General features: G+C 41.1%; 70 non-coding genes and 23 pseudogenes across 70 annotated transcripts in view; all 93 read left to right on the top strand.

Moving 5' to 3' along the window:
* Positions 1 to 4, top strand: part of LOC135064397 (5S ribosomal RNA) — a 119-nt gene extending 115 nt beyond the window's left edge. The window contains exon 1 of the ribosomal RNA XR_010250705.1: positions 1 to 4. This exon is cut by the window's left edge and continues 115 nt beyond it. This is a non-coding gene — a ribosomal RNA (5S ribosomal RNA).
* Positions 5 to 111: 107 nt separating this feature from the next.
* Positions 112 to 230, top strand: LOC134884428 (5S ribosomal RNA). The gene has a single exon (XR_010168576.1). It is a non-coding gene; the product is annotated as a 5S ribosomal RNA (ribosomal RNA).
* Positions 231 to 337: 107 nt separating this feature from the next.
* Positions 338 to 456, top strand: LOC135067482 (5S ribosomal RNA). The gene has a single exon (XR_010253695.1). It is a non-coding gene; the product is annotated as a 5S ribosomal RNA (ribosomal RNA).
* Positions 457 to 563: 107 nt separating this feature from the next.
* On the top strand, positions 564 to 682 carry LOC135064815 (5S ribosomal RNA). The gene has a single exon (XR_010251115.1). It is a non-coding gene; the product is annotated as a 5S ribosomal RNA (ribosomal RNA).
* A 111-nt stretch (positions 683 to 793) lies between these two features.
* On the top strand, positions 794 to 911 carry LOC135067203 (5S ribosomal RNA). The gene has a single exon (XR_010253425.1). It is a non-coding gene; the product is annotated as a 5S ribosomal RNA (ribosomal RNA).
* Positions 912 to 1,018: 107 nt separating this feature from the next.
* Positions 1,019 to 1,137, top strand: LOC135062544 (5S ribosomal RNA). Its single transcript, XR_010248890.1, has one exon. It is a non-coding gene; the product is annotated as a 5S ribosomal RNA (ribosomal RNA).
* Positions 1,138 to 1,244: 107 nt separating this feature from the next.
* LOC135068701 (5S ribosomal RNA) lies at positions 1,245 to 1,363 on the top strand. The gene has a single exon (XR_010254894.1). It is a non-coding gene; the product is annotated as a 5S ribosomal RNA (ribosomal RNA).
* Positions 1,364 to 1,470: 107 nt separating this feature from the next.
* LOC135069795 (5S ribosomal RNA) lies at positions 1,471 to 1,589 on the top strand. The gene has a single exon (XR_010255977.1). It is a non-coding gene; the product is annotated as a 5S ribosomal RNA (ribosomal RNA).
* Positions 1,590 to 1,696: 107 nt separating this feature from the next.
* Positions 1,697 to 1,816, top strand: LOC134891662 (5S ribosomal RNA; annotated as a pseudogene).
* Positions 1,817 to 1,923: 107 nt separating this feature from the next.
* Positions 1,924 to 2,042, top strand: LOC134889662 (5S ribosomal RNA; annotated as a pseudogene).
* Positions 2,043 to 2,149: 107 nt separating this feature from the next.
* LOC135064828 (5S ribosomal RNA) lies at positions 2,150 to 2,268 on the top strand. Its single transcript, XR_010251127.1, has one exon. It is a non-coding gene; the product is annotated as a 5S ribosomal RNA (ribosomal RNA).
* A 107-nt stretch (positions 2,269 to 2,375) lies between these two features.
* On the top strand, positions 2,376 to 2,494 carry LOC134896100 (5S ribosomal RNA; annotated as a pseudogene).
* Positions 2,495 to 2,601: 107 nt separating this feature from the next.
* On the top strand, positions 2,602 to 2,720 carry LOC135060335 (5S ribosomal RNA). The gene has a single exon (XR_010246730.1). It is a non-coding gene; the product is annotated as a 5S ribosomal RNA (ribosomal RNA).
* A 107-nt stretch (positions 2,721 to 2,827) lies between these two features.
* On the top strand, positions 2,828 to 2,946 carry LOC135064023 (5S ribosomal RNA). Its single transcript, XR_010250339.1, has one exon. It is a non-coding gene; the product is annotated as a 5S ribosomal RNA (ribosomal RNA).
* A 111-nt stretch (positions 2,947 to 3,057) lies between these two features.
* LOC135064760 (5S ribosomal RNA) lies at positions 3,058 to 3,176 on the top strand. The gene has a single exon (XR_010251061.1). It is a non-coding gene; the product is annotated as a 5S ribosomal RNA (ribosomal RNA).
* A 107-nt stretch (positions 3,177 to 3,283) lies between these two features.
* LOC135062545 (5S ribosomal RNA) lies at positions 3,284 to 3,402 on the top strand. Its single transcript, XR_010248893.1, has one exon. It is a non-coding gene; the product is annotated as a 5S ribosomal RNA (ribosomal RNA).
* Positions 3,403 to 3,509: 107 nt separating this feature from the next.
* Positions 3,510 to 3,628, top strand: LOC135068703 (5S ribosomal RNA). Its single transcript, XR_010254896.1, has one exon. It is a non-coding gene; the product is annotated as a 5S ribosomal RNA (ribosomal RNA).
* Positions 3,629 to 3,735: 107 nt separating this feature from the next.
* Positions 3,736 to 3,854, top strand: LOC135065071 (5S ribosomal RNA). Its single transcript, XR_010251362.1, has one exon. It is a non-coding gene; the product is annotated as a 5S ribosomal RNA (ribosomal RNA).
* Positions 3,855 to 3,961: 107 nt separating this feature from the next.
* LOC134893479 (5S ribosomal RNA) lies at positions 3,962 to 4,080 on the top strand (annotated as a pseudogene).
* Positions 4,081 to 4,187: 107 nt separating this feature from the next.
* LOC134891663 (5S ribosomal RNA) lies at positions 4,188 to 4,307 on the top strand (annotated as a pseudogene).
* Positions 4,308 to 4,414: 107 nt separating this feature from the next.
* LOC134889663 (5S ribosomal RNA) lies at positions 4,415 to 4,533 on the top strand (annotated as a pseudogene).
* Positions 4,534 to 4,640: 107 nt separating this feature from the next.
* Positions 4,641 to 4,759, top strand: LOC135058336 (5S ribosomal RNA). Its single transcript, XR_010244766.1, has one exon. It is a non-coding gene; the product is annotated as a 5S ribosomal RNA (ribosomal RNA).
* Positions 4,760 to 4,866: 107 nt separating this feature from the next.
* Positions 4,867 to 4,985, top strand: LOC134887634 (5S ribosomal RNA; annotated as a pseudogene).
* Positions 4,986 to 5,092: 107 nt separating this feature from the next.
* Positions 5,093 to 5,211, top strand: LOC135060889 (5S ribosomal RNA). Its single transcript, XR_010247284.1, has one exon. It is a non-coding gene; the product is annotated as a 5S ribosomal RNA (ribosomal RNA).
* A 112-nt stretch (positions 5,212 to 5,323) lies between these two features.
* On the top strand, positions 5,324 to 5,442 carry LOC134892438 (5S ribosomal RNA; annotated as a pseudogene).
* A 107-nt stretch (positions 5,443 to 5,549) lies between these two features.
* Positions 5,550 to 5,668, top strand: LOC135064399 (5S ribosomal RNA). The gene has a single exon (XR_010250707.1). It is a non-coding gene; the product is annotated as a 5S ribosomal RNA (ribosomal RNA).
* Positions 5,669 to 5,775: 107 nt separating this feature from the next.
* Positions 5,776 to 5,894, top strand: LOC135066683 (5S ribosomal RNA). Its single transcript, XR_010252923.1, has one exon. It is a non-coding gene; the product is annotated as a 5S ribosomal RNA (ribosomal RNA).
* A 107-nt stretch (positions 5,895 to 6,001) lies between these two features.
* Positions 6,002 to 6,120, top strand: LOC135065800 (5S ribosomal RNA). Its single transcript, XR_010252070.1, has one exon. It is a non-coding gene; the product is annotated as a 5S ribosomal RNA (ribosomal RNA).
* Positions 6,121 to 6,227: 107 nt separating this feature from the next.
* On the top strand, positions 6,228 to 6,346 carry LOC135060182 (5S ribosomal RNA). The gene has a single exon (XR_010246574.1). It is a non-coding gene; the product is annotated as a 5S ribosomal RNA (ribosomal RNA).
* Positions 6,347 to 6,453: 107 nt separating this feature from the next.
* On the top strand, positions 6,454 to 6,572 carry LOC134902217 (5S ribosomal RNA). Its single transcript, XR_010175687.1, has one exon. It is a non-coding gene; the product is annotated as a 5S ribosomal RNA (ribosomal RNA).
* Positions 6,573 to 6,679: 107 nt separating this feature from the next.
* LOC134884549 (5S ribosomal RNA) lies at positions 6,680 to 6,798 on the top strand. The gene has a single exon (XR_010168693.1). It is a non-coding gene; the product is annotated as a 5S ribosomal RNA (ribosomal RNA).
* A 107-nt stretch (positions 6,799 to 6,905) lies between these two features.
* LOC134887741 (5S ribosomal RNA) lies at positions 6,906 to 7,024 on the top strand (annotated as a pseudogene).
* Positions 7,025 to 7,131: 107 nt separating this feature from the next.
* Positions 7,132 to 7,250, top strand: LOC135068675 (5S ribosomal RNA). The gene has a single exon (XR_010254870.1). It is a non-coding gene; the product is annotated as a 5S ribosomal RNA (ribosomal RNA).
* A 107-nt stretch (positions 7,251 to 7,357) lies between these two features.
* Positions 7,358 to 7,476, top strand: LOC135063619 (5S ribosomal RNA). Its single transcript, XR_010249945.1, has one exon. It is a non-coding gene; the product is annotated as a 5S ribosomal RNA (ribosomal RNA).
* Positions 7,477 to 7,583: 107 nt separating this feature from the next.
* LOC134892000 (5S ribosomal RNA) lies at positions 7,584 to 7,702 on the top strand (annotated as a pseudogene).
* Positions 7,703 to 7,809: 107 nt separating this feature from the next.
* Positions 7,810 to 7,928, top strand: LOC135067998 (5S ribosomal RNA). Its single transcript, XR_010254208.1, has one exon. It is a non-coding gene; the product is annotated as a 5S ribosomal RNA (ribosomal RNA).
* A 107-nt stretch (positions 7,929 to 8,035) lies between these two features.
* LOC134889726 (5S ribosomal RNA) lies at positions 8,036 to 8,154 on the top strand (annotated as a pseudogene).
* Positions 8,155 to 8,261: 107 nt separating this feature from the next.
* On the top strand, positions 8,262 to 8,380 carry LOC135068568 (5S ribosomal RNA). The gene has a single exon (XR_010254764.1). It is a non-coding gene; the product is annotated as a 5S ribosomal RNA (ribosomal RNA).
* A 107-nt stretch (positions 8,381 to 8,487) lies between these two features.
* On the top strand, positions 8,488 to 8,607 carry LOC134890221 (5S ribosomal RNA; annotated as a pseudogene).
* Positions 8,608 to 8,714: 107 nt separating this feature from the next.
* Positions 8,715 to 8,833, top strand: LOC134884651 (5S ribosomal RNA). The gene has a single exon (XR_010168790.1). It is a non-coding gene; the product is annotated as a 5S ribosomal RNA (ribosomal RNA).
* A 108-nt stretch (positions 8,834 to 8,941) lies between these two features.
* On the top strand, positions 8,942 to 9,060 carry LOC134902007 (5S ribosomal RNA). The gene has a single exon (XR_010175483.1). It is a non-coding gene; the product is annotated as a 5S ribosomal RNA (ribosomal RNA).
* Positions 9,061 to 9,167: 107 nt separating this feature from the next.
* LOC135060927 (5S ribosomal RNA) lies at positions 9,168 to 9,286 on the top strand. Its single transcript, XR_010247322.1, has one exon. It is a non-coding gene; the product is annotated as a 5S ribosomal RNA (ribosomal RNA).
* Positions 9,287 to 9,393: 107 nt separating this feature from the next.
* LOC135069631 (5S ribosomal RNA) lies at positions 9,394 to 9,512 on the top strand. The gene has a single exon (XR_010255809.1). It is a non-coding gene; the product is annotated as a 5S ribosomal RNA (ribosomal RNA).
* Positions 9,513 to 9,619: 107 nt separating this feature from the next.
* Positions 9,620 to 9,739, top strand: LOC134892494 (5S ribosomal RNA; annotated as a pseudogene).
* Positions 9,740 to 9,846: 107 nt separating this feature from the next.
* Positions 9,847 to 9,965, top strand: LOC134889664 (5S ribosomal RNA; annotated as a pseudogene).
* Positions 9,966 to 10,072: 107 nt separating this feature from the next.
* On the top strand, positions 10,073 to 10,191 carry LOC135061274 (5S ribosomal RNA). The gene has a single exon (XR_010247661.1). It is a non-coding gene; the product is annotated as a 5S ribosomal RNA (ribosomal RNA).
* A 107-nt stretch (positions 10,192 to 10,298) lies between these two features.
* Positions 10,299 to 10,417, top strand: LOC135067289 (5S ribosomal RNA). Its single transcript, XR_010253510.1, has one exon. It is a non-coding gene; the product is annotated as a 5S ribosomal RNA (ribosomal RNA).
* Positions 10,418 to 10,524: 107 nt separating this feature from the next.
* Positions 10,525 to 10,643, top strand: LOC134890842 (5S ribosomal RNA; annotated as a pseudogene).
* Positions 10,644 to 10,750: 107 nt separating this feature from the next.
* On the top strand, positions 10,751 to 10,869 carry LOC134885502 (5S ribosomal RNA). The gene has a single exon (XR_010169614.1). It is a non-coding gene; the product is annotated as a 5S ribosomal RNA (ribosomal RNA).
* Positions 10,870 to 10,976: 107 nt separating this feature from the next.
* On the top strand, positions 10,977 to 11,095 carry LOC135061137 (5S ribosomal RNA). The gene has a single exon (XR_010247528.1). It is a non-coding gene; the product is annotated as a 5S ribosomal RNA (ribosomal RNA).
* Positions 11,096 to 11,202: 107 nt separating this feature from the next.
* Positions 11,203 to 11,321, top strand: LOC134886865 (5S ribosomal RNA). The gene has a single exon (XR_010170941.1). It is a non-coding gene; the product is annotated as a 5S ribosomal RNA (ribosomal RNA).
* Positions 11,322 to 11,428: 107 nt separating this feature from the next.
* Positions 11,429 to 11,547, top strand: LOC135067057 (5S ribosomal RNA). Its single transcript, XR_010253285.1, has one exon. It is a non-coding gene; the product is annotated as a 5S ribosomal RNA (ribosomal RNA).
* A 107-nt stretch (positions 11,548 to 11,654) lies between these two features.
* LOC135065806 (5S ribosomal RNA) lies at positions 11,655 to 11,773 on the top strand. Its single transcript, XR_010252076.1, has one exon. It is a non-coding gene; the product is annotated as a 5S ribosomal RNA (ribosomal RNA).
* Positions 11,774 to 11,880: 107 nt separating this feature from the next.
* Positions 11,881 to 11,999, top strand: LOC135061219 (5S ribosomal RNA). Its single transcript, XR_010247607.1, has one exon. It is a non-coding gene; the product is annotated as a 5S ribosomal RNA (ribosomal RNA).
* A 107-nt stretch (positions 12,000 to 12,106) lies between these two features.
* LOC135064614 (5S ribosomal RNA) lies at positions 12,107 to 12,225 on the top strand. The gene has a single exon (XR_010250920.1). It is a non-coding gene; the product is annotated as a 5S ribosomal RNA (ribosomal RNA).
* Positions 12,226 to 12,332: 107 nt separating this feature from the next.
* On the top strand, positions 12,333 to 12,451 carry LOC135064841 (5S ribosomal RNA). The gene has a single exon (XR_010251138.1). It is a non-coding gene; the product is annotated as a 5S ribosomal RNA (ribosomal RNA).
* Positions 12,452 to 12,558: 107 nt separating this feature from the next.
* LOC135066684 (5S ribosomal RNA) lies at positions 12,559 to 12,677 on the top strand. The gene has a single exon (XR_010252924.1). It is a non-coding gene; the product is annotated as a 5S ribosomal RNA (ribosomal RNA).
* A 107-nt stretch (positions 12,678 to 12,784) lies between these two features.
* LOC135069718 (5S ribosomal RNA) lies at positions 12,785 to 12,903 on the top strand. The gene has a single exon (XR_010255901.1). It is a non-coding gene; the product is annotated as a 5S ribosomal RNA (ribosomal RNA).
* A 107-nt stretch (positions 12,904 to 13,010) lies between these two features.
* Positions 13,011 to 13,129, top strand: LOC135065807 (5S ribosomal RNA). The gene has a single exon (XR_010252077.1). It is a non-coding gene; the product is annotated as a 5S ribosomal RNA (ribosomal RNA).
* A 107-nt stretch (positions 13,130 to 13,236) lies between these two features.
* Positions 13,237 to 13,355, top strand: LOC134889897 (5S ribosomal RNA; annotated as a pseudogene).
* Positions 13,356 to 13,462: 107 nt separating this feature from the next.
* Positions 13,463 to 13,581, top strand: LOC135064615 (5S ribosomal RNA). The gene has a single exon (XR_010250921.1). It is a non-coding gene; the product is annotated as a 5S ribosomal RNA (ribosomal RNA).
* A 107-nt stretch (positions 13,582 to 13,688) lies between these two features.
* On the top strand, positions 13,689 to 13,807 carry LOC134886067 (5S ribosomal RNA). The gene has a single exon (XR_010170163.1). It is a non-coding gene; the product is annotated as a 5S ribosomal RNA (ribosomal RNA).
* A 107-nt stretch (positions 13,808 to 13,914) lies between these two features.
* On the top strand, positions 13,915 to 14,033 carry LOC134890407 (5S ribosomal RNA; annotated as a pseudogene).
* A 107-nt stretch (positions 14,034 to 14,140) lies between these two features.
* LOC134890120 (5S ribosomal RNA) lies at positions 14,141 to 14,259 on the top strand (annotated as a pseudogene).
* Positions 14,260 to 14,366: 107 nt separating this feature from the next.
* LOC134902092 (5S ribosomal RNA) lies at positions 14,367 to 14,485 on the top strand. Its single transcript, XR_010175567.1, has one exon. It is a non-coding gene; the product is annotated as a 5S ribosomal RNA (ribosomal RNA).
* A 107-nt stretch (positions 14,486 to 14,592) lies between these two features.
* Positions 14,593 to 14,711, top strand: LOC135066972 (5S ribosomal RNA). Its single transcript, XR_010253204.1, has one exon. It is a non-coding gene; the product is annotated as a 5S ribosomal RNA (ribosomal RNA).
* A 107-nt stretch (positions 14,712 to 14,818) lies between these two features.
* Positions 14,819 to 14,937, top strand: LOC135061220 (5S ribosomal RNA). The gene has a single exon (XR_010247608.1). It is a non-coding gene; the product is annotated as a 5S ribosomal RNA (ribosomal RNA).
* Positions 14,938 to 15,044: 107 nt separating this feature from the next.
* LOC135062929 (5S ribosomal RNA) lies at positions 15,045 to 15,163 on the top strand. Its single transcript, XR_010249272.1, has one exon. It is a non-coding gene; the product is annotated as a 5S ribosomal RNA (ribosomal RNA).
* A 107-nt stretch (positions 15,164 to 15,270) lies between these two features.
* LOC135064853 (5S ribosomal RNA) lies at positions 15,271 to 15,389 on the top strand. The gene has a single exon (XR_010251151.1). It is a non-coding gene; the product is annotated as a 5S ribosomal RNA (ribosomal RNA).
* A 107-nt stretch (positions 15,390 to 15,496) lies between these two features.
* On the top strand, positions 15,497 to 15,615 carry LOC135066685 (5S ribosomal RNA). The gene has a single exon (XR_010252925.1). It is a non-coding gene; the product is annotated as a 5S ribosomal RNA (ribosomal RNA).
* A 107-nt stretch (positions 15,616 to 15,722) lies between these two features.
* Positions 15,723 to 15,841, top strand: LOC135069719 (5S ribosomal RNA). Its single transcript, XR_010255903.1, has one exon. It is a non-coding gene; the product is annotated as a 5S ribosomal RNA (ribosomal RNA).
* Positions 15,842 to 15,948: 107 nt separating this feature from the next.
* Positions 15,949 to 16,067, top strand: LOC135068050 (5S ribosomal RNA). The gene has a single exon (XR_010254258.1). It is a non-coding gene; the product is annotated as a 5S ribosomal RNA (ribosomal RNA).
* A 107-nt stretch (positions 16,068 to 16,174) lies between these two features.
* LOC135070316 (5S ribosomal RNA) lies at positions 16,175 to 16,293 on the top strand. The gene has a single exon (XR_010256484.1). It is a non-coding gene; the product is annotated as a 5S ribosomal RNA (ribosomal RNA).
* Positions 16,294 to 16,400: 107 nt separating this feature from the next.
* LOC134894395 (5S ribosomal RNA) lies at positions 16,401 to 16,519 on the top strand (annotated as a pseudogene).
* A 107-nt stretch (positions 16,520 to 16,626) lies between these two features.
* LOC135060267 (5S ribosomal RNA) lies at positions 16,627 to 16,745 on the top strand. The gene has a single exon (XR_010246657.1). It is a non-coding gene; the product is annotated as a 5S ribosomal RNA (ribosomal RNA).
* A 107-nt stretch (positions 16,746 to 16,852) lies between these two features.
* LOC134884754 (5S ribosomal RNA) lies at positions 16,853 to 16,971 on the top strand. The gene has a single exon (XR_010168890.1). It is a non-coding gene; the product is annotated as a 5S ribosomal RNA (ribosomal RNA).
* A 107-nt stretch (positions 16,972 to 17,078) lies between these two features.
* On the top strand, positions 17,079 to 17,197 carry LOC134890997 (5S ribosomal RNA; annotated as a pseudogene).
* A 107-nt stretch (positions 17,198 to 17,304) lies between these two features.
* Positions 17,305 to 17,423, top strand: LOC135064865 (5S ribosomal RNA). Its single transcript, XR_010251162.1, has one exon. It is a non-coding gene; the product is annotated as a 5S ribosomal RNA (ribosomal RNA).
* A 107-nt stretch (positions 17,424 to 17,530) lies between these two features.
* LOC135058981 (5S ribosomal RNA) lies at positions 17,531 to 17,649 on the top strand. The gene has a single exon (XR_010245402.1). It is a non-coding gene; the product is annotated as a 5S ribosomal RNA (ribosomal RNA).
* Positions 17,650 to 17,756: 107 nt separating this feature from the next.
* LOC135068498 (5S ribosomal RNA) lies at positions 17,757 to 17,875 on the top strand. Its single transcript, XR_010254697.1, has one exon. It is a non-coding gene; the product is annotated as a 5S ribosomal RNA (ribosomal RNA).
* Positions 17,876 to 17,982: 107 nt separating this feature from the next.
* Positions 17,983 to 18,101, top strand: LOC135064656 (5S ribosomal RNA). The gene has a single exon (XR_010250959.1). It is a non-coding gene; the product is annotated as a 5S ribosomal RNA (ribosomal RNA).
* Positions 18,102 to 18,208: 107 nt separating this feature from the next.
* LOC134891009 (5S ribosomal RNA) lies at positions 18,209 to 18,328 on the top strand (annotated as a pseudogene).
* A 107-nt stretch (positions 18,329 to 18,435) lies between these two features.
* On the top strand, positions 18,436 to 18,554 carry LOC134886068 (5S ribosomal RNA). The gene has a single exon (XR_010170164.1). It is a non-coding gene; the product is annotated as a 5S ribosomal RNA (ribosomal RNA).
* Positions 18,555 to 18,661: 107 nt separating this feature from the next.
* Positions 18,662 to 18,780, top strand: LOC135063411 (5S ribosomal RNA). Its single transcript, XR_010249744.1, has one exon. It is a non-coding gene; the product is annotated as a 5S ribosomal RNA (ribosomal RNA).
* Positions 18,781 to 18,887: 107 nt separating this feature from the next.
* On the top strand, positions 18,888 to 19,006 carry LOC135065808 (5S ribosomal RNA). Its single transcript, XR_010252078.1, has one exon. It is a non-coding gene; the product is annotated as a 5S ribosomal RNA (ribosomal RNA).
* A 107-nt stretch (positions 19,007 to 19,113) lies between these two features.
* On the top strand, positions 19,114 to 19,232 carry LOC135061221 (5S ribosomal RNA). Its single transcript, XR_010247609.1, has one exon. It is a non-coding gene; the product is annotated as a 5S ribosomal RNA (ribosomal RNA).
* Positions 19,233 to 19,339: 107 nt separating this feature from the next.
* On the top strand, positions 19,340 to 19,458 carry LOC135064616 (5S ribosomal RNA). The gene has a single exon (XR_010250922.1). It is a non-coding gene; the product is annotated as a 5S ribosomal RNA (ribosomal RNA).
* A 107-nt stretch (positions 19,459 to 19,565) lies between these two features.
* Positions 19,566 to 19,684, top strand: LOC135064876 (5S ribosomal RNA). The gene has a single exon (XR_010251173.1). It is a non-coding gene; the product is annotated as a 5S ribosomal RNA (ribosomal RNA).
* Positions 19,685 to 19,791: 107 nt separating this feature from the next.
* LOC134889050 (5S ribosomal RNA) lies at positions 19,792 to 19,910 on the top strand (annotated as a pseudogene).
* A 107-nt stretch (positions 19,911 to 20,017) lies between these two features.
* LOC135069720 (5S ribosomal RNA) lies at positions 20,018 to 20,136 on the top strand. Its single transcript, XR_010255904.1, has one exon. It is a non-coding gene; the product is annotated as a 5S ribosomal RNA (ribosomal RNA).
* A 107-nt stretch (positions 20,137 to 20,243) lies between these two features.
* LOC135065809 (5S ribosomal RNA) lies at positions 20,244 to 20,362 on the top strand. Its single transcript, XR_010252079.1, has one exon. It is a non-coding gene; the product is annotated as a 5S ribosomal RNA (ribosomal RNA).
* Positions 20,363 to 20,469: 107 nt separating this feature from the next.
* LOC134889521 (5S ribosomal RNA) lies at positions 20,470 to 20,588 on the top strand (annotated as a pseudogene).
* Positions 20,589 to 20,695: 107 nt separating this feature from the next.
* On the top strand, positions 20,696 to 20,814 carry LOC135064618 (5S ribosomal RNA). The gene has a single exon (XR_010250924.1). It is a non-coding gene; the product is annotated as a 5S ribosomal RNA (ribosomal RNA).
* The last annotated feature ends 66 nt before the right edge of the window (positions 20,815 to 20,880 follow it).

The following is a 20,880-nucleotide window of genomic DNA, read 5'->3' on the forward strand; positions in this document are numbered from 1 at the left end:
GATAATTTTATACTGCCAACACCGTTCTGTTGATGCATTCCATTTTAAAATGTATTCATTTATGAACCAGTAGTTAGAAGTAGAAAAGTTCTAACAGAAACCAGAAAGTTCATCTACAGCAGCACCACACTGGATACGCCCAATCTCATCTGATCTTGGAAGCTAAGCAGTGTTGGGCCTGGTTAGTACTTGGATGGGAGACCACCTGCGAATACAAGGTGCTGTAGATATTTTTATACTACCAACACCGTTCTGTTGATGCATTCCATTTTAAAACGTATTCATTTATGAACCAGTAGTTAGAAGTAGAAAAGTTCTAACAGAAACCACAAAGCTCATCTACAGCCACACCACACTGGATACGCCCAATCTCATCTGATCTTGGAAGCTAAGCAGTGTTGGGCCTGGTTAGTACTTGGATGGGAGACCACCTGCGAATACAAGGTGCTGTATATATTTTTATACTACCAACACCGTTCTGTTGATGCATTCCATTTTAAAACGTATTCATTTATGAACCAGTAGTTAGAAGTAGAAAAGTTCTAACAGAAACCATAAAGCTTATCTACAGCCACACCACACTGGATACGCCCAATCTCATCTGATCTTGGAAGCTAAGCAGTGTTGGGCCTGGTTAGTACTTGGATGGGAGACCACCTGGGAATACAAGGTGCTGTAGATATTTTTATACTGCCAACACCGTTCTGTTGATGCATTCCATTTTCAAACGTATTCATTTATGAACCAGTAGTTACAGTAGTAGTAGAAAATTCTAACAGAAACCACAAAGCTCATCTACAGCCACACCACACTGGATACGCCCAATCTCATCTGATCTTGGAAGCTAAGCAGTGTTGGCCTGGTTAGTACTTGAATGGGAGACCACCTGGGAATACAAGGTGCTGTAGATATTTTTATACTGCCAGCACCGTTCTGTTGATGCATTCCATTTTCAAACGTATTCATTTATGAACACGTAGTTAGAAGTAGAAAAGTTCTAACAGAAACCACAAAGCTCATCTACAGTCACACCACACTGGATACGCCCAATCTCATCTGATCTTGGAAGCTAAGCAGTGTTGGGCCTGGTTAGTACTTGGATGGGAGTCCACCTGGGAATACAAGGTGCTGTAGATAATTTTATACTGCCAACACAGTTCTGTTGATGCATTCCATTTTAAAACGTATTCATTTATGAACCAGTAGTTAGAAGTAGAAAAGTTCTAACAGAAACCACAAAGTTCATCTACAGCCACACCACATTGGATACGCCCAAGCTCATCTGATCTTGGAAGCTAAGCAGTGTTGGGCCTGGTTAGTACTTGGATGGGAGACCACCTGGGAATACAAGGTGCTGTAGATATTTTTATACAGCCAACACCGTTCTGTTGATGCATTCCATTTTCAAACGTATTCATTTATGAAACAGTAGTTAGAAGTAGAAAAGTTCTAACAGAAACCACAAAGCTCATCTACAGCCACACCACATTGGATACGCCCAATCTCATCTGATCTTGGACGCTAAGCAGTGTTGGGCCTGGTTAGTACTTGGATGGGATACCACCTGGGAATACAAGGTGCTGTAGATATTTTTATACTACCAACACCGTTCTGTTGATGCATTCCATTTTCAAACGTATTCATTTATGAACCAGTAGTTAGAAGTAGAAAAGTACTAACAGAAACCATAAAGCTCTTCTACAGCCACACCACACTGGATATGCCCAATCTCATCTGATCTTGGAAACTAAGCAGTGTTGGTCCTGGTCAGTACTTGGATGGGAGACCACCTGGGAATACATAGGTGCTGTAGATATTTTTATACTGCCAACACTGTTCTGTTGATGCATTCCATTTTCAAACGTATTCATTTATGAACCAGTAGTTAGAAGTAAAAAAGTTCTAACAGAAACCACAAAGCTCATCTACAGCCACACCATACTGGATACGTCCAATCTCACCTGATCTTGGAAGCTAAGCAGTGTTGGGCTTGGTTAGTACTTGGATGGGAGACCACCTGGGAATACAAGGTGCTGTAGATATTTTTATACTGCCAACACCGTTCTGTTGATGCATTCCATTTTCAAACGTATTCATTTATGAACCAGTAGTTAGAAGTAGAAAAGTTCTAACAGAAACCACAAAGCTCATCTACAGCCACACCACACTGGATACGCCCAATCTCATCTGATCTTGGAAGCTAAGCAGTGTTGGGCCTGGTTAGTACTTGGATGGGAGACCACCTGGGAATACAAGGTGCTGTAGATAATTTTATACTGCCAACACCGTTCTGTTGATGCATTCCATTTTAAAATGTATTCATTTATGAACCAGTAGTTAGAAGTAGAAAAGTTCTAACAGAAACCAGAAAGTTCATCTACAGCAGCACCACACTGGATACGCCCAATCTCACCTGATCTTGGAAACTAAGCAGTGTTGGGCTTGGTTAGTAATTAGATGGGAGACCACCTGGGAATACAAGGTGCTGTAGATATTTTTATACTGCCAACACCGTTCTGTTAATGCATTCCATTTTCAAACGTATTCATTTATGAACCAGTAGTTAGAAGTAGAAAAGTTCTAACAGAAACCACAAAGCTCATCTACAGCCACACCACACTGGATACGCCCAATCTCATCTGATCTTGGAAGCTAAGCAGTGTTGGGCCTGGTTAGTACTTGGATGGGAGACCACCTGCGAATACAAGGTGCTGTAGATATTTTTATACTACCAACACCGTTCTGTTGATGCATTCCATTTTAAAACGTATTCATTTATGAACCAGTAGTTAGAAGTAGAAAAGTTCTAACAGAAACCATAAAGCTTATCTACAGCCACACCACACTGGATACGCCCAATCTCATCTGATCTTGGAAGCTAAGCAGTGTTGGGCCTGGTTAGTACTTGGATGGGAGACCACCTGGGTATACAAGGTGCTGTAGATATTTTTATACTGCCAACACCGTTCTGTTGATGCATTCCATTTTCAAACGTATTCATTTATTAACCAGTAGTTACAGTAGTAGTAGAAAATTCTAACAGAAACCACAAAGCTCATCTACAGCCACACCACACTGGATACGCCCAATCTCATCTGATCTTGGAAGCTAAGCAGTGTTGGGCCTGGTTAGTACTTGAATGGGAGACCACCTGGGAATACAAGGTACTGTAGATATTTTTATACTGCCTGCACCGTTCTGTTGATGCATTCCATTTTCAAACGTATTCATTTATGAACACGTAGTTAGAAGTAGAAAAGTTCTAACAGAAACCACAAAGCTCATCTACAGTCACACCACACTGGATACGCCCAATCTCATCTGATCTTGGAAGCTAAGCAGTGTTGGGCCTGGTTAGTACTTGGATGGGAGTCCACCTGGGAATACAAGGTGCTGTAGATAATTTTATACTGCCAACACCGTTCTGTTGATGCATTCCATTTTAAAACGTATTCATTTATGAACCAGTAGTTAGAAGTAGAAAAGTTCTAACAGAAACCACAAACTTCATCTACAGCCACACCACATTGGATACGCCCAAGCTCATCTGATCTTGGAAGCTAAGCAGTGTTGGGCCTGGTTAGTACTTGGATGGGAGACCACCTGGGAATACAAGGTGCTGTAGATATTTTTATACTGCCAACACCGTTCTGTTGATGCATTCCATTTTCAAACGTATTCATTTATGAAACAGTAGTTAGAAGTAGAAAAGTTCTAACAGAAACCACAAAGCTCATCTACAGCCACACCACACTGGATATGCCCAATCTCATCTGATCTTGGAAGCCAAGCAGTGTTGGGCCTGGTTAGTACTTGGATGGGAGACCACCTGGGAATACAAGGTGCTGTAGATAATTTTATACTGCCAACACCGTTCTGTTGATGCATTCCATTTTAAAATGTATTCATTTATGAACCAGTAGTTAGAAGTAGAAAAGTTCTAACAGAAACCAGAAAGTTCATCTACAGCAACACCACACTGGATACGCCCAATCTCAGCTGATCTTGGAAGCTAAGCAGTGTTCGGCCTGGTTAGTACTTGGATGGGATACCACCTGGGAATACAAGGTGCTGTAGATATTTTTATACTACCAACACCGTTCTGTTGATGCATTCCATTTTCAAACGTATTCATTTATGAACCAGTAGTTAGAAGTAGAAAAGTACTAACAGAAACCATAAAGCTCTTCTACAGCCACACCACACTGGATATGCCCAATCTCATCTGATCTTGGAAACTAAGCAGTGTTGGTCCTGGTCAGTACTTGGATGGGAGACCACCTGGGAATACATAGGTGCTGTAGATATTTTTATACTGCCAACACTGTTCTGTTGATGCATTCCATTTTCAAACGTATTCATTTATGAACCAGTAGTTAGAAGTAAAAAAGTTCTAACAGAAACCACAAAGCTCATCTACAGCCACACCATACTGGATACGTCCAATCTCACCTGATCTTGGAAGCTAAGCAGTGTTGGGCTTGGTTAGTACTTGGATGGGAGACCACCTGGGAATACAAGGTGCTGTAGATATTTTTATACTGCCAACACCGTTCTGTTGATGCATTCCATTTTCAAACGTATTCATTTATGAACCAGTAGTTAGAAGTAGAAAAGTTCTAACAGAAACCACAAAGCTCATCTACAGCCACACCACACTGGATACGCCCAATCTCGTCTGTTCTTGGAAGCTAAGCAGTGTTGGGCCTTGTTAGTACTTGGATGGGAGACCACCTGGGAATACAAGGTGCTGTAGATATTTTTATACTGCCAACACTGTTCTGTTGATGCATTCCATTTTCAAACGTATTCATTTATGAACCAGTAGTTAGAAGTAGAAAAGTTCTAACAGAAACCACAAAGCTCATCTACAGCCACACCATACTGGATACGCCCAATCTCACCTGATCTTGGAAGTTAAGCAGTGTTGGGCTTGGTTAGTACTTGGATAGGAGACCACCTGGGAATACAAAGTGCTGTAGATATTTTTATACTGCTAACACCGTTCTGTTGATGCATTCCATTTTCAAACGTATTCATTTATGAACCAGTAGTTAGAAGTAGAAAAGTTCTAACAGAAACCACAAAGCTCATCTACAGTCACACCACACTGCATACGCCCAATCTCGTCTGATCTTGGAAGCTAAGCAGTGTTGGGCCTTGTTAGTACTTGGATGGGAGACCACCTGGGAATACAAGGTGTTGTAGATATTTTTATACTGCCAACACCGTTCTGTTGATGCATTCCATTTTCAAACGTATTCATTTATGAACCAGTAGTTAGAAGTACTGTAGAAAAGTTCTAACAGAAACCTCAAAGCTCATCTACAGCCACACCACACTGGATACGCCCAATCTCATCTGCTCTAGGAAGCTAAGCAGTGTTTGGCCTGGTTAGTACTTGGATGGGAGACCACCTGGGAATACAAGGTGCTGTAGATATTTTTATACTACCAACACCGTTCTGTTGATGCATTCCATTTTCAAACTTATTCATTTATGAACCAGTAGTTAGAAGTAGAAAAGTACTAACAGAAACCATAAAGCTCTTCTACAGCCACACCACACTGGATATGCCCAATCTCATCTGATCTTGGAAGCTAAGCAGTGTTGGGCCTGGTTAGTACTTGGATGGGAGACCACCTGGGAATACAAGGTGCTGTAGATAATTTTATACTGCCAACACCGTTCTGTTGATGCATTCCATTTTAAAACGTATTCATTTATGAACCAGTAGTTAGAAGTAGAAAAGTTCTAACAGAAACCAGAAAGTTCATCTACAGCAGCACCACACTGGATACGCCCAATCTCATCTGATCTTGGAAGCTAAGCAGTGTTGGGCCTGGTTAGTACTTGGATGGGAGACCACCTGGGAATACAAGGTGCTGTAGATATTTTTATACTGCCAACACCGTTCTGTTGATGCATTCCATTTTCAAACGTATTCATTTATGAACCAGTAGTTAGAAGTATAAAAGTTCTAACAGAAACCACAAAGCTCATCTACAGCCACACCACACTGGATACGCCCAATCTCATCTGATCTTGGAAGCTAAGCAGTGTTGGGCCTGGTTAGTACTTGGATGGGAGACCACCTGGGAAAACAAAGTGCTGTAGATATTTTTATACTGCCAACACCGTTCTGTTGATGCATTCCATTTTCAAACGTATTCATTTATGAACCAGTAGTTAGAAGTAGAAAAGTTCTAACAGAAACCACAAAGCTCATCTACAGCCACACCACACTGGATACGCCCAATCTCATCTGATCTTGGAAGCTAAGCAGTGTTGGGCCTGGTTAGTACTTGGATGGGAGACCACCTGTGAATACAAGGTGCTGTAGATATTTTTATACTACCAACACCGTTCTGTTGATGCATTCCATTTTAAAACGTATTCATTTATGAACCAGTAGTTAGAAGTAGAAAAGTTCTAACAGAAACCATAAAGCTTATCTACAGCCACACCACATTGGATACGCCCAATCTCATCTGATCTTGGAAGCTAAGCAGTGTTGGGCCTGGTTAGTACTTGGATGGGAGACCACCTGGGAATACAAGGTGCTGTAGATATTTTTATACTACCAACACCGTTCTGTTGATGCATTCCATTTTCAAACGTATTCATTTATGAACCAGTAGTTAGAAGTAGAAAAGTTCTAACAGAAACCAGAAAGTTCATATACAGCAGCACCACACTGGAAACGCCCAATCTCATCTGATCTTGGAAGCTAAGCAGTGTTGGGCCTGGTTAGTACTTGGATGGGAGACCACCTGGGAATACAAGGTGCTGTAGATAATTTTATACTACCAACACCGTTCTGTTGATGCATTTTATTTTCAAACGTATTCATTTATGAACCAGTAGTTAGAAGTAGAAAAGTACTAACAGAAACCATAAAGCTCTTCTACAGCCACACCACACTGGATATGCCCAATCTCATCTGATCTTGGAAGCTAAGCAGTGTTGGGCCTGGTTAGTACTTGGATGGGAGTCCACCTGGGAATACAAGGAGCTGTAGATAATTTTATACTGCCAACACCGTTCTGTTGATGCATTCCATTTTAAAACGTATTCATTTATGAACCAGTAGTTAGAAGTAGAAAAGTTCTAACAGAAACCACAAAGTTCATCTACAGACACACCACATTGGATACGCCCAATCTCATCTGATCTTGGAAGCTAAGCAGTGTTGGGCCTGGTTAGTACTTGGATGGGAGACCACCTGGGAATACAAGGTGCTGTAGATATTTTTATACTGCCAACACCGTTCTGTTGATACATTCCATTTTCAAACGTATTCATTTATGAACCAGTAGTTAGTAGTAGAAAAGTTCTAACAGAAACCACAAAGCTCATCTACAGCCACACCACACTGGATACGCCCAATCTCATCTGATCTTGGAAGCTAAGCAGTGTTGGGCCTGGTTAGTACTTGAATGGGAGACCACCAGGGAATACAAGGTGCTGTAGATATTTTTATACTGCCAACACCGTTCTGTTGATGCATTCCATTTTCAAACGTATTCATTTATGAACCAGTAGTTAGAAGTAGAAAAGTTCTAACAGAAACCACAAAGTTCATCTACAGCCACACCACATTGGATACGCCCAAGCTCATCTGATCTTGGAAGCTAAGCAGTGTTGGGCCTGGTTAGTACTTGGATGGGAGACCACCTGGGAATACAAAGTACTGTAGATATTTGTATACTGCCAACACCGTTCTGTTGATGCATTCCATTTTAAAACGTATTCATTTATGAACCAGTAGTTAGAAGTAGAAAAGTTCCTTCAGAAACTACAAAGTTCATCTACAGCCACACCACACTGGATACGCCCAATCTCATCTGATCTTGGAAGCTAAGCAGTGTTGGGCCTGGTTAGTACTTGGATGGGAGACGACCTGGGAATACAAGGTGCTGTAGATATTTTTATACTGCCAACACCGTTCTGTTGATGCATTCCATTTTCAAACGTATTCATTTATGAAACAGTAGTTAGAAGTAGAAAAGTTCTAACAGAAACCACAAAGCTCATGTACAGCCACACCAGACTGGATATGCCCAATCTCATCTGATCTTGGAAGCTAAGCAGTGTTGGGCCTGGTTAGTACTTGGATGGGAGACCACCTGGGAATACAAGGTGCTGTAGATAATTTTATACTGCCAACACCGTTCTGTTGATGCATTCCATTTTAAAATGTATTCATTTATGAACCAGTAGATAGAAGTAGAAAAGTTCTAACAGAAACCAGAAAGTTCATCTACAGCAACACCACATTGGATACGCCCAATCTCATCTGATCTTGGAAGCTAAGCAGTGTTGGGCCTGGTTAGTACTTGGATGGGATACCACCTGGGAATACAAGGTGCTGTAGATATTTTTATACTACCAACACCGTTCTGTTGATGTATTCCATTTTCAAACGTATTCATTTATGAACCAGTAGTTAGAAGTAGAAAAGTACTAACAGAAACCATAAAGCTCTTCTACAGCCACACCACACTGGATATGCCCAATCTCATCTGATCTTGGAAACTAAGCAGTGTTGGTCTTGGTCAGTACTTGGATGGGAGACCACCTGGGAATACATAGGTGCTGTAGATATTTTTATACTGCCAACACTGTTCTGTTGATGCATTCCATTTTCAAACGTATTCATTTATGAACCAGTAGTTAGAAGTAGAAAAGTTCTAACAGAAACCACAAAGCTCATCTACAGCCACACCATACTGGATACGCCCAATCTCACCTGATCTTGGAAGCTAAGCAGTGTTGGGCTTGGTTAGTACTTGGATGGGAGACCACCTGGGAATACAAGGTGCTGTAGATATTTTTTATACTGCCAACACCGTTCTGTTGATGCATTCCATTTTCAAACGTATTAATTTATGAACCAGTAGTTAGAAGTAGAAAAGTTCCTTCAGAAACCCCAAAGTTCATCTACAGCCACACCACACTGGATACGCCCAATCTCATCTGATCTTGGAAGCTAAACAGTGTTGGGCCTGGTTAGTACTTGGATGGGAGACCACCTGGGAATACAAGGTGCTGTAGATATTTTTATACTGCCAACACCGTTCTGTTGATGCATTCCATTTTCAAACGTATTCATTTATGAAACAGTAGTTAGAAGTAGAAAAGTTCTAACAGAAACCACAAAGCTCATCTACAGCCACACCACACTGGATATGCCCAATCTCATCTGATCTTGGAAGCTAAGCAGTGTTGGGCCTGGTTAGTACTTGGGTGGGAGACCACCTGGGAATACAAGGTGCTGTAGATAATTTTATACTGCCAACACCGTTCTGTTGATGCATTCCATTTTAAAATGTATTCATTTATGAACCAGTAGTTAGAAGTAGAAAAGTTCTAACAGAAACCAGAAAGTTCATCTACAGCAACACCACACTGGATACGCCCAATCTCCTCTGATCTTGGAAGCTAAGCAGTGCTGGGCCTGGTTAGTACTTGGATGGGAGACCACCTGGGAATACAAGGTGCTGTAGATAATTTTATACTGCCAACACCGTTCTGTTGATGCATTCCATTTTCAAACGTATTCATTTATGAACCAGTAGTTAGAATTAGAAAAGTACTAACAGAAACCATAAAGCTCTTCTACAGCCACACCACACTGGATATGCCCAATCTCATCTGATCTTGGAAACTAAGCAGTGTTGGTCCTGGTCAGTACTTGGATGGGAGACCACCTGAGAATACATAGGTGCTGTAGATATTTTTATACTGCCAACACTGTTCTGTTGATGCATTCCATTTTCAAACGTATTCATTTATGAACCAGTAGTTAGAAGTAGAAAAGTTCTAACAGAAACCACAAAGCTCATCTACAGCCACACCATACTGGATACGTCCAATCTCACCTGATCTTGGAAGCTAAGCAGTGTTGGGCTTGGTTAGTACTTGGATGGGAGACCACCTGGGAATACAAGGTGCTGTAGATAATTTTATACTGCCAACACCGTTCTGTTGATGCATTCCATTTTCAAATGTATTCATTTATGAACCAGTAGTTAGAAGTAGAAAAGTTCTAACAGAAAACATAAAGCTTATCTACAGCCACACTGCACTGGATACGCCCAATCTCATCTGATCTTGGAAGCTAAGCAGTGTTGGGCCTGGTTAGTACTTGGATGGGAGACCACCTGGGAATACAAGGTGCTGTAGATATTTTTATACTACCAACACCGTTCTGTTGATGCATTCCATTTTCAAACGTATTCATTTATGAACCAGTAGTTAGAAGTAGAAAAGTACTAACAGAAACCATAAAGCTCTTCTACAGCCACACCACACTGGATACGCCCAATCTCATCTGATCTTGGAAGCTAAGCAGTGTTGGGTCTGGTTAGTACTTGGATGGGAGACCACCTGGGAATACAAGGTGCTGTAGATATTTTTATACTACCAACACCGTTCTGTTGATGCATTCCATTTTCAAACGTATTCATTTATGAACCAGTAGTTAGAAGTAGAAAAGTTCTAACAGAAACCATAAAGCTCTTCTACAGCTACACCACACTGGATACGCCCAATCTCATCTGATCTTGGAAGCTAAGCAGTGTTGGGACTGGTTAGTACTTGGATGGGAGTCCACCTGGGAATACAAGGTGCTGTAGATAATTTTATACTGCCAACACCGTTCTGTTGATGCATTCCATTTTCAAACGTATTCATTTATGAACCAGTAGTTAGTAGTAGAAAAGTTCTAACAGAAACCACAAAGCTCATCTACAGCCACACCACACTGGATACGCCCAATCTCATCTGATCTTGGAAGCTAAGCAGTGTTGGGACTGGTTAGTACTTGGATGGGAGTCCACCTGGGAATACAAGGTGCTGTAGATATTTTTATACTGCCAACACCGTTCTGTTGATGCATTCCATTTTAAAACGTATTAATTTATGAACCAGTAGTTAGAAGTAGAAAAGTTCCTTCAGAAACCACAAAGTTCATCTACAGCCACACCACACTGGATACGCCCAATCTCATCTGATCTTGGAAGCTAAGCAGTGTTGGGCCTGGTTAGTACTTGGATGGGAGACCACCTGGGAATACAAGGTGCTGTAGAAATTTTTATACTACCAACACCGTTCTGTTGATGCATTCCATTTTCAAACTTATTCATTTATGAACCAATAGTTAGAAGTAGAAAAGTTCTAACAGAAACCAGAAAGTTCATCTACAGCAACACCACACTGGATACGCCCAATCGCATCTGATCTTGGAAGCTAAGCAGTGTTGGACCTATTTAGTACTTGGATGGGAGACCACCTGGGAATACAAGGTGCTGTAGATATATTTAAACTGCCAACACCGTTCTGTTGATGCATTCCATTTTCAAATGTATTCATTTATGAACCAGTAGTTAGAAGTAGAAAAGTTCTAACAGAAACTGCAAAGCTCATCTACAGCCACACCTCACTGGATATGCCCAATCTCATCTGATCTTGGAAGCTAAGCAGTGTTGGGCCTGGTTAGTACTTGGATGGGAGTCCACCTGGGAATACAAGGTGCTGTAGATAATTTTATACTGCCAACACCGTTCTGTTGATGCATTCCATTTTAAAACGTATTCATTTATGAACCAGTAGTTAGAAGTAGAAAAGTTCTAACAGAAACCACAAAGTTCATCTACAGCCACACCACATTGGATACGCCCAATCTCATCTGATCTTGGAAGCTAAGCAGTGTTGGGCCTGGTTAGTACTTGGATGGGAGACTACCTGGGAATACAAGGTGCTGTAGATATTTTTATACTGCCAACACCGTTCTGTTGATGCATTCCATTTTCAAACGTATTCATTTATGAACCAGTAGTTAGTAGTAGAAAAGTTCTAACAGAAACAACAAAGCTCATCTACAGCAACACCACACTGGATACGCCCAATCTCATCTGATCTTGGAAGCTAAGCAGTGTTGGGCCTGGTTAGTACTTGGGTGGGAGACCACCTGGGAATACAAGGTGCTGTAGATATTTTTATACTGCCAACACCGTTCTGTTGATGCATTCCATTTTAAAACGTATTCATTTATGAACCAGTAGTTAGAAGTAGAAAAGTTCTAACAGAAACCACGAAACTCATCTACAGCCACACCACACTGGATACGCCCAATCTCATCTGACCTTGGAAGCTAAGCAGTGTTGGGCCTGATTAGTACTTGGATGGGAGTCCACCTGGGAATACAAGGTGCTGTAGATATTTTTATACTACCAACACCGTTCTGTTGATGCATTCCATTTTAAAACGTATTCATTTATGAACCAGTAGTTAGAAGTAGAAAAGTTCTAACAGAAACCACAAAGCTCATCTACAGCCACACCACACTGGATACGCCCAATCTCATCTGATCTTGGAAGCTAAGCAGTGTTGGGCCTGGTTAGTACTTGGATGGGAGACCACCTGGGAATACAAGGTGCTGTAGATATTTTTATACTACCAACACCGTTCTGTTGATGCATTCCATTTTAAAACGTGTTCATTTATGAACCAGTATTTATAAGTAGAAAAGTTCTAACAGAAACCAGAAATTTCATCTACAGCAGCACCACACTGGATACGCCCAATCTCATCTGATCTTGGAAGCTAAGCAGTGTTGGGCCTGGTTAGTACTTGGATGGGAGACCACCTGGGAATACAAGGTGCTGTAGATATTTTTATACTACAAACACCGTTCTGTTGATGCATTCCATTTTCAAACGTATTCATTTATGAACCAGTAGTTGGAAGTAGAAAAGTACTAACAGAAACCATAAAGCTCTTCTACAGCCACACCACACTGGATATGCCCAATCTCATCTGATCTTGGAAGCTAAGCAGTGTTGGGCCTGGTTAGTACTTGGATGGGAGTCCACCTGGGAATACAAGGTGCTGTAGATAATTTTATACTGCCAACACCGTTCTGTTGATGCATTCCATTTTAAAACGTATTCATTTATGAACCAGTAGTTAGAAGTAGAAAAGTTCTAACAGAAACCACAAAGTTCATCTACAGCCACACCACATTGGATACGCCCAATCTCATCTGATCTTGGAAGCTAAGCAGTGTTGGGCCTGGTTAGTACTTGGATGGGAGACTACCTGGGAATACAAGGTGCTGTAGATATTTTTATACTGCCAACACCGTTCTGTTGATGCATTCCATTTTCAAACGTATTCATTTATGAACCAGTAGTTAGTAGTAGAAAAGTTCTGACAGAAACAACAAAGCTCATCTACAGCCACACCACACTGGATACGCCCAATATCATCTGATCTTGGAAGCTAAGCAGTGTTGGGCCTGGTTAGTACTTGGGTGGGAGACCACCTGGGTATACAAGGTGCTGTAGATATTTTTATACTGCCAACACCGTTCTGTTGATGCATTCCATTTTCAAACGTATATATTTATGAACCAGTAGTTAGAAGTAGAAAAGTTCTAACAGAAACCACAAAACTCATCTACAGCCACACCACACTGGATACGCCCAATCTCATCTGACCTTGGAAGCTAAGCAGTGTTGGGCCTGATTAGTACTTGGATGGGAGTCCACCTGGGAATACAAGGTGCTGTAGATATTTTTATACTACCAACACCGTTCTGTTGATGCATTCCATTTTAAAACGTATTCATTTATGAACCAGTAGTTAGAAGTAGAAAAGTTCTAACAGAAACCACAAAGCTCATCTACAGCCACACCACACTGGATACGCCCAATCTCATCTGATCTAGGAAGCTAAGCAGTGTTGGGCCTGGTTAATACTTGGATGGGAGACCACCTGGGAATACAAGGTGCTGTAGATATTTTTATACTACCAACACCGTTCTGTTGATGCATTCCATTTTAAAACGTATTCATTTATGAACCAGTAGTTAGAAGTAGAAAAGTTCTAACAGAAACCAGAAAGTTCATCTACAGCAACACCACTCTGGATACGCCCAATCTCATCTGATCTTGGAAGCTAAACAGTGTTGGGACTGGTTAGTACTTGGATGGGAGACCACCTGGGAATACAAGGTGCTGTAGATATTTTTATACTACCAACACCGTTCTGTTGATGCATTCCATTTTCAAACGTATTCATTTATGAACCAGTAGTTAGAAGTAGAAAAGTTCTAACAGAAACCACAAAGCTCATCTACAGCCACACCACACTGGATACGCCCAATCTCATCTGATCTAGGAAGCTAAGCAGTGTTGGGCCTGGTTAGTACTTGGATGGGAGACCACCTGGAAATACAAGGTGCTGTAGAAATTTTTATACTACCTACACCGTTCTGTTGATGCATTCCATTTTCAAACTTATTCATTTATGAACCAATAGTTAGAAGTAGAAAAGTACTAACAGAAACCATAAAGCTCTTCTACAGCCACACCACACTGGATACGCCCAATCTCATCTGATCTTGGAAGTTAAGCAGTGTTGGGCCTGGTTAGTACTTGGATGGGAGACCACCTGGGAATACTAGGTGCTGTAGATAATTTTATACTGCCAACACCGTTCTGTTGATGCATTCCATTTTAAAACTTATTCATTTATGAACCAGTAGTTAGAAGTAGAAAAGTTCTAACAGAAACCAGAAAGTTCATCTACAGCAACACCACACTGGATACGCCCAATCTCATCTGATCTTGGAAGCTAAGCAGTGTTGGGCCTGGTTAGTACTTGGATGGGAGACTACCTGGGAATACAAGGTGCTGTAGATATTTTTATACTGCCAACACCGTTCTGTTGATGCATTCCATTTTCAAACGTATTCATTTATGAACCAGTAGTTAGTAGTAGAAAAGTTCTAACAAAAACAACAAAGCTCATCTACAGCAACACCACACTGGATACGCCCAATCTCATCTGATCTTGGAAGCTAAGCAGTGTTGGGCCTGGTTAGTACTTGGGTGGGAGACCACCTGGGAATACAAGGTGCTGTAGATATTTTTATACTGCCAACACCGTTCTGTTGATGCATTCCATTTTAAAACGTATTCATTTATGAACCAGTAGTTAGAAGTAGAAAAGTTCTAACAGAAACCACAAAACTCATCTACAGCCACACCACACTGGATACGCCCAATCTCATCTGACCTTGGAAGCTAAGCAGTGTTGGGCCTGGTTAGTACTTGGATGGGAGTCCACCTGGGAATACAAGGTGCTGTAGATATTTTTATACTACCAACACCGTTCTGTTGATGCATTCCATTTTAAAACGTATTCATTTATGAACCAGTAGTTAGAAGTAGAAAAGTTCTAACAGAAACCACAATGCTCATCTACAGCCACACCACACTGGATACGCCCAATCTCATCTGATCTTGGAAGCTAAGCAGTGTTGGGCCTGGTTAGTACTTGGATGGGAGACCACCTGGGAATACAAGGTGCTGTAGATATTTTTATACTACCAACACCGTTCTGTTGATGCATTCCATTTTAAAACGTGTTCATTTATGAACCAGTATTTATAAGTAGAAAAGTTCTAACAGAAATCAGAAATTTCATCTACAGCAGCACCACACTGGATACGCCCAATCTCATCTGATCTTGGAAGCTAAGCAGTGTTGGGCCTGGTTAGTACTTGGATGGGAGACCACCTGGGAATACAAGGTGCTGTAGATATTTTTATACTACAAACACCGTTCTGTTGATGCATTCCATTTTCAAACGTATTCATTTATGAACCAGTAGTTGGAAGTAGAAAAGTACTAACAGAAACCATAAAGCTCTTCTACAGCCACACCACACTGGATATGCCCAATCTCATCTGATCTTGGAAGCTAAGCAGTGTTGGGCCTGGTTAGTACTTGGATGGGAGTCCACCTGGGAATACAAGGTGCTGTAGATAATTTTATACTGCCAACACCGTTCTGTTGATGCATTCCATTTTAAAACGTATTCATTTATGAACCAGTAGTTAGAAGTAGAAAAGTTCTAACAGAAACCACAAAGTTCATCTACAGCCACACCACATTGGATACGCCCAATCTCATCTGATCTTGGAAGCTAAGCAGTGTTGGGCCTGGTTAGTACTTAGATGGGAGACTACCTGGGAATACAAGGTGCTGTAGATATTTTTATACTGCCAACACCGTTCTGTTGATGCATTCCATTTTCAAACGTATTCATTTATGAACCAGTAGTTAGTAGTAGAAAAGTTCTGACAGAAACAACAAAGCTCATCTACAGCCACACCACACTGGATACGCCCAATATCATCTGATCTTGGAAGCTAAGCAGTGTTGGGCCTGGTTAGTACTTGGGTGGGAGACCACCTGGGAATACAAGGTGCTGTAGATATTTTTATACTGCCAACACCGTTCTGTTGATGCATTCCATTTTCAAACGTATTCATTTATGAACCAGTAGTTAGAAGTAGAAAAGTTCTAACAGAAACCACAAAACTCATCTACAGCCACACCACACTGGATACGCCCAATCTCATCTGACCTTGGAAGCTAAGCAGTGTTGGGCATGATTAGTACTTGGATGGGAGTCCGCCTGTTAATACAAGGTGCTGTAGATATTTTTATACTACCAACACCGTTCTGTTGATGCATTCCATTTTAAAACATATTCATTTATGAACCAGTAGTTAGAAGTAGAAAAGTTCTAACAGAAACCACAAAGCTCATCTACAGCCACACCACACTGGATACGCCCAATCTCATCTGATCTTGGAAGCTAAGCAGTGTTGGGCCTGGTTAGTACTTGGATGGGAGTCCACCTGGGAATACAAGGTGCTGTAGATAATTTTATACTGCCAACACCGTTCTGTTGATGCATTCCATTTTAAAACGTATTCATTTATGAACCAGTAGTTAGAAGTAGAAAAGTTCTAATAGAAACCACAAAGTTCATCTACAGCCACACCACATTGGATACGCCCAAGCTCATCTGATCTTGGAAGCTAAGCAGTGTTGGGCCTGGTTAGTACTTGGATGGGAGACCACCTGGGAATGCAAGGTGCTGTAGATAATTTTATACTGCCAACACCGTTCTGTTGATGCATTCCATTTTAAAATGTATTCATTTATGAACCAGTAGTTAGAAGTAGAAAAGTTCTAACAGAAACCAGAAAGTTCATCTACAGCAGTACCACACTGGATACGCCCAATCTCACCTGATCTTGGAAGCTAAGCAGTGTTGGGCTTGGTTAGTAATTGGATGGGAGACCACCTGGGAATACAAAGTGCTGTAGATATATTTATACTGCCAACACCGTTCTGTTGATGCATTCCATTTTCAAATGTATTCATTTATGAACCAGTAGTTAGAAGTAGAAAAGTTCTAACAGAAACAGCAAAGCACATCTACAGCCACACCACACTGGATACGCCCAATCTCATCTGATCTTGGAAGCTAAGCAGTGTTGGGCCTGGTTAGTACTTGGATGGGAGACCACCTGGGAATACAAGGTGCTGTAGATATTTTTATACTGCCAACACCGTTCTGTTGATGCATTCCATTTTCAAACGTATTCATTTATGAAACAGTAGTTAGAAGTAGAAAAGTTCTAACAGAAACCACAAAGCTCATCTACAGCCACACCACACTGGATATGCCCAATCTCATCTGATCTTGGAAGCTAAGCAGTGTTGGGCCTGGTTAGTACTTGGATGGGAGACCACCTGGGAATACAAGGTGCTGTAGATATTTTTATACTACCAACACCGTTCTGTTGATGCATTCCATTTTCAAACGTATTCATTTATGAACCAGTAGTTAGAAGTAGAAAAGTACTAACAGAAACCATAAAGCTCTTCTACAGCCACACCACACTGGATATGCCCAATCTCATCTGATCTTGGAAGCTAAGCAGTGTTGGGCCTGGTTAGTACTTGAATGGGAGACCACCTGGGAATACAAGGTGCTGTAGATAATTTTATACTGCCAACACCGTTCTGTTGATGCATTCCATTTTAAAACGTATTCATTTATGAACAAGTAGTTAGAAGTAGAAAAGTTCTAACAGAAACCAGAAAGTTCATCTACAGCAACACCACACTGGATACGCCCAATCTCATCTGATCTTGGAAGCTAAGCAGTGTTGGGCCTGGTTAGTACTTGGATGGGAGACCACCTGGGAATACAAGGTGTTGTAGATATTTTTATACTACCAACACCGTTCTGTTGATGCATTCCATTTTCAAACGTATTCATTTATGAACCAGTAGTTAGAAGTAGAAAAGTACTAACAGAAATCATAAAGCTTTTCTACAGCCACACCACACTGGATATGCCCAATCTCATCTGATCTTAGAAGCTAAGCAGTGTTGGGCCTGGTTAGTACTTGGATGGGAGACCACCTGGGAATACATAGGTGCTGTAGATAATTTTATACTGCCAACACCGTTCTGTTGATGCATTCCATTTTCAAACGTATTCATTTATGAACCAGTAGTTAGAAGTAGAAAAGTTCAAACAGAAACCACAAAGCTCATCTACAGCCACACCACACTGGATACGCCCAATCTCATCTGATCTAGGAAGCTAAGCAGTGTTGGGCCTGGTTAATACTTGGATGGGAGACCACCTGGGAATACAAGGTGCTGTAGATATTTTTATACTACCAACACCGTTCTGTTGATGCATTCCATTTTAAAACGTATTCATTTATGAACCAGTAGTTAGAAGTAGAAAAGTTCTAACAGAAACCAGAAAGTTCATCTACAGCAACACCACACTGGATACGCCCAATCTCATCTGATCTTGGAAGCTAAACAGTGTTGGGCCTGGTTAGTACTTGGATGGGAGACCACCTGGGAATACAAGGTGCTGTAGATATTTTTATACTACCAACACCGTTCTGTTGATGCATTCCATTTTCAAACGTATTCATTTATGAACCAGTAGTTAGAAGTAGAAAAGTTCTAACAGAAACCACAAAGTTCATCTACAGCCACACCACATTGGATACGCCCAATCTCATCTGATCTTGGAAGCTAAGCAGTGTTGGGCCTGGTTAGTACTTGGATGGGAGACTACCTGGGAATACAAGGTGCTGTAGATATTTTTATACTGCCAACACCGTTCTGTTGATGCATTCCATTTTCAAACGTATTCATTTATGAACCAGTAGTTAGTAGTAGAAAAGTTCTAACAGAAACAACAAAGCTCATCTACAGCAACACCACACTGGATACGCCCAATCTCATCTGATCTTGGAAGCTAAGCAGTGTTGGGCCTGGTTAGTACTTGGGTGGGAGACCACCTGGGAATACAAGGTGCTGTAGATATTTTTATACTGCCAACACCGTTCTGTTGATGCATTCCATTTTAAAACGTATTCATTTATGAACCAGTAGTTAGAAGTAGAAAAGTTCTAACAGAAACCACAAAACTCATCTACAGCCACACCACACTGGATACGCCCAATCTCATCTGACCTTGGAAGCTAAGCAGTGTTGGGCCTGATTAGTACTTGGATGGGAGTCCACCTGGGAATACAAGGTGCTGTAGATATTTTTATACTACCAACACCGTTCTGTTGATGCATTCCATTTTAAAACGTATTCATTTATGAACCAGTAGTTAGAAGTAGAAAAGTTCTAACAGAAACCACAAAGCTCATCTACAGCCACACCACACTGGATACGCCCAATCTCATCTGATCTTGGAAGCTAAGCAGTGTTGGGCCTGGTTAGTACTTGGATGGGAGACCACCTGGGAATACAAGGTGCTGTAGATATTTTTATACTACCAACACCGTTCTGTTGATGCATTCCATTTTAAAACGTGTTCATTTATGAACCAGTATTTATAAGTAGAAAAGTTCTAACAGAAACCAGAAATTTCATCTACAGCAGCACCACACTGGATACGCCCAATCTCATCTGATCTTCGAAGCTAAGCAGTGTTGGGCCTGGTTAGTACTTGGATGGGAGACCACCTGGGAATACAAGGTGCTGTAGATATTTTTATACTACAAACACCGTTCTGTTGATGCATTCCATTTTCAAACGTATTCATTTATGAACCAGTAGTTGGAAGTAGAAAAGTACTAACAGAAACCATAAAGCTCTTCTACAGCCACACCACACTGGATATGCCCAATCTCATCTGATCTTGGAAGCTAAGCAGTGTTGGGCCTGGTTAGTACTTGGATGGGAGTCCACCTGGGAATACAAGGTGCTGTAGATAATTTTATACTGCCAACACCGTTCTGTTGATGCATTCAATTTTAAAACGTATTCATTTATGAACCAGTAGTTAGAAGTAGAAAAGTTCTAACAGAAACCACAAAGTTCATCTACAGCCACACCACATTGGATACGCCCAATCTCATCTGATCTTGGAAGCTAAGCAGTGTTGGGCCTGGTTAGTACTTGGATGGGAGACTACCTGGGAATACAAGGTGCTGTAGATATTTTTATACTGCCAACACCGTTCTGTTCATGCATTCCATTTTCAAACGTATTCATTTATGAACCAGTAGTTAGTAGTAGAAAAGTTCTGACAGAAACAACAAAGCTCATCTACAGCCACACCACACTGGATACGCCCAATATCATCTGATCTTGGAAGCTAAGCATTGTTGGGCCTGGTTAGTACTTGGGTGGGAGACCACCTGGGAATACAAGGTGCTGTAGATATTTTTATACTGCCAACACCGTTCTGTTGATGCATTCCATTTTCAAACGTATTCATTTATGAACCAGTAGTTAGAAGTAGAAAAGTTCTAACAGAAACCACAAAACTCATCTACAGCCACACCACACTGGATACGCCCAATCTCATCTGACCTTGGAAGCTAAGCAGTGTTGGGCCTGATTAGTACTTGGATGGGAGTCCACCTGGGAATACAAGGTGCTGTAGATATTTTTATACTACCAACACCGTTCTGTTGATGCATTCCATTTTAAAACGTATTCATTTATGAACCAG

This window comes from Pseudophryne corroboree, chromosome 3 (genome assembly GCF_028390025.1).
Source record: "Pseudophryne corroboree isolate aPseCor3 chromosome 3, aPseCor3.hap2, whole genome shotgun sequence".
Classification (NCBI taxonomy): Eukaryota; Metazoa; Chordata; class Amphibia; order Anura; family Myobatrachidae; genus Pseudophryne; species Pseudophryne corroboree.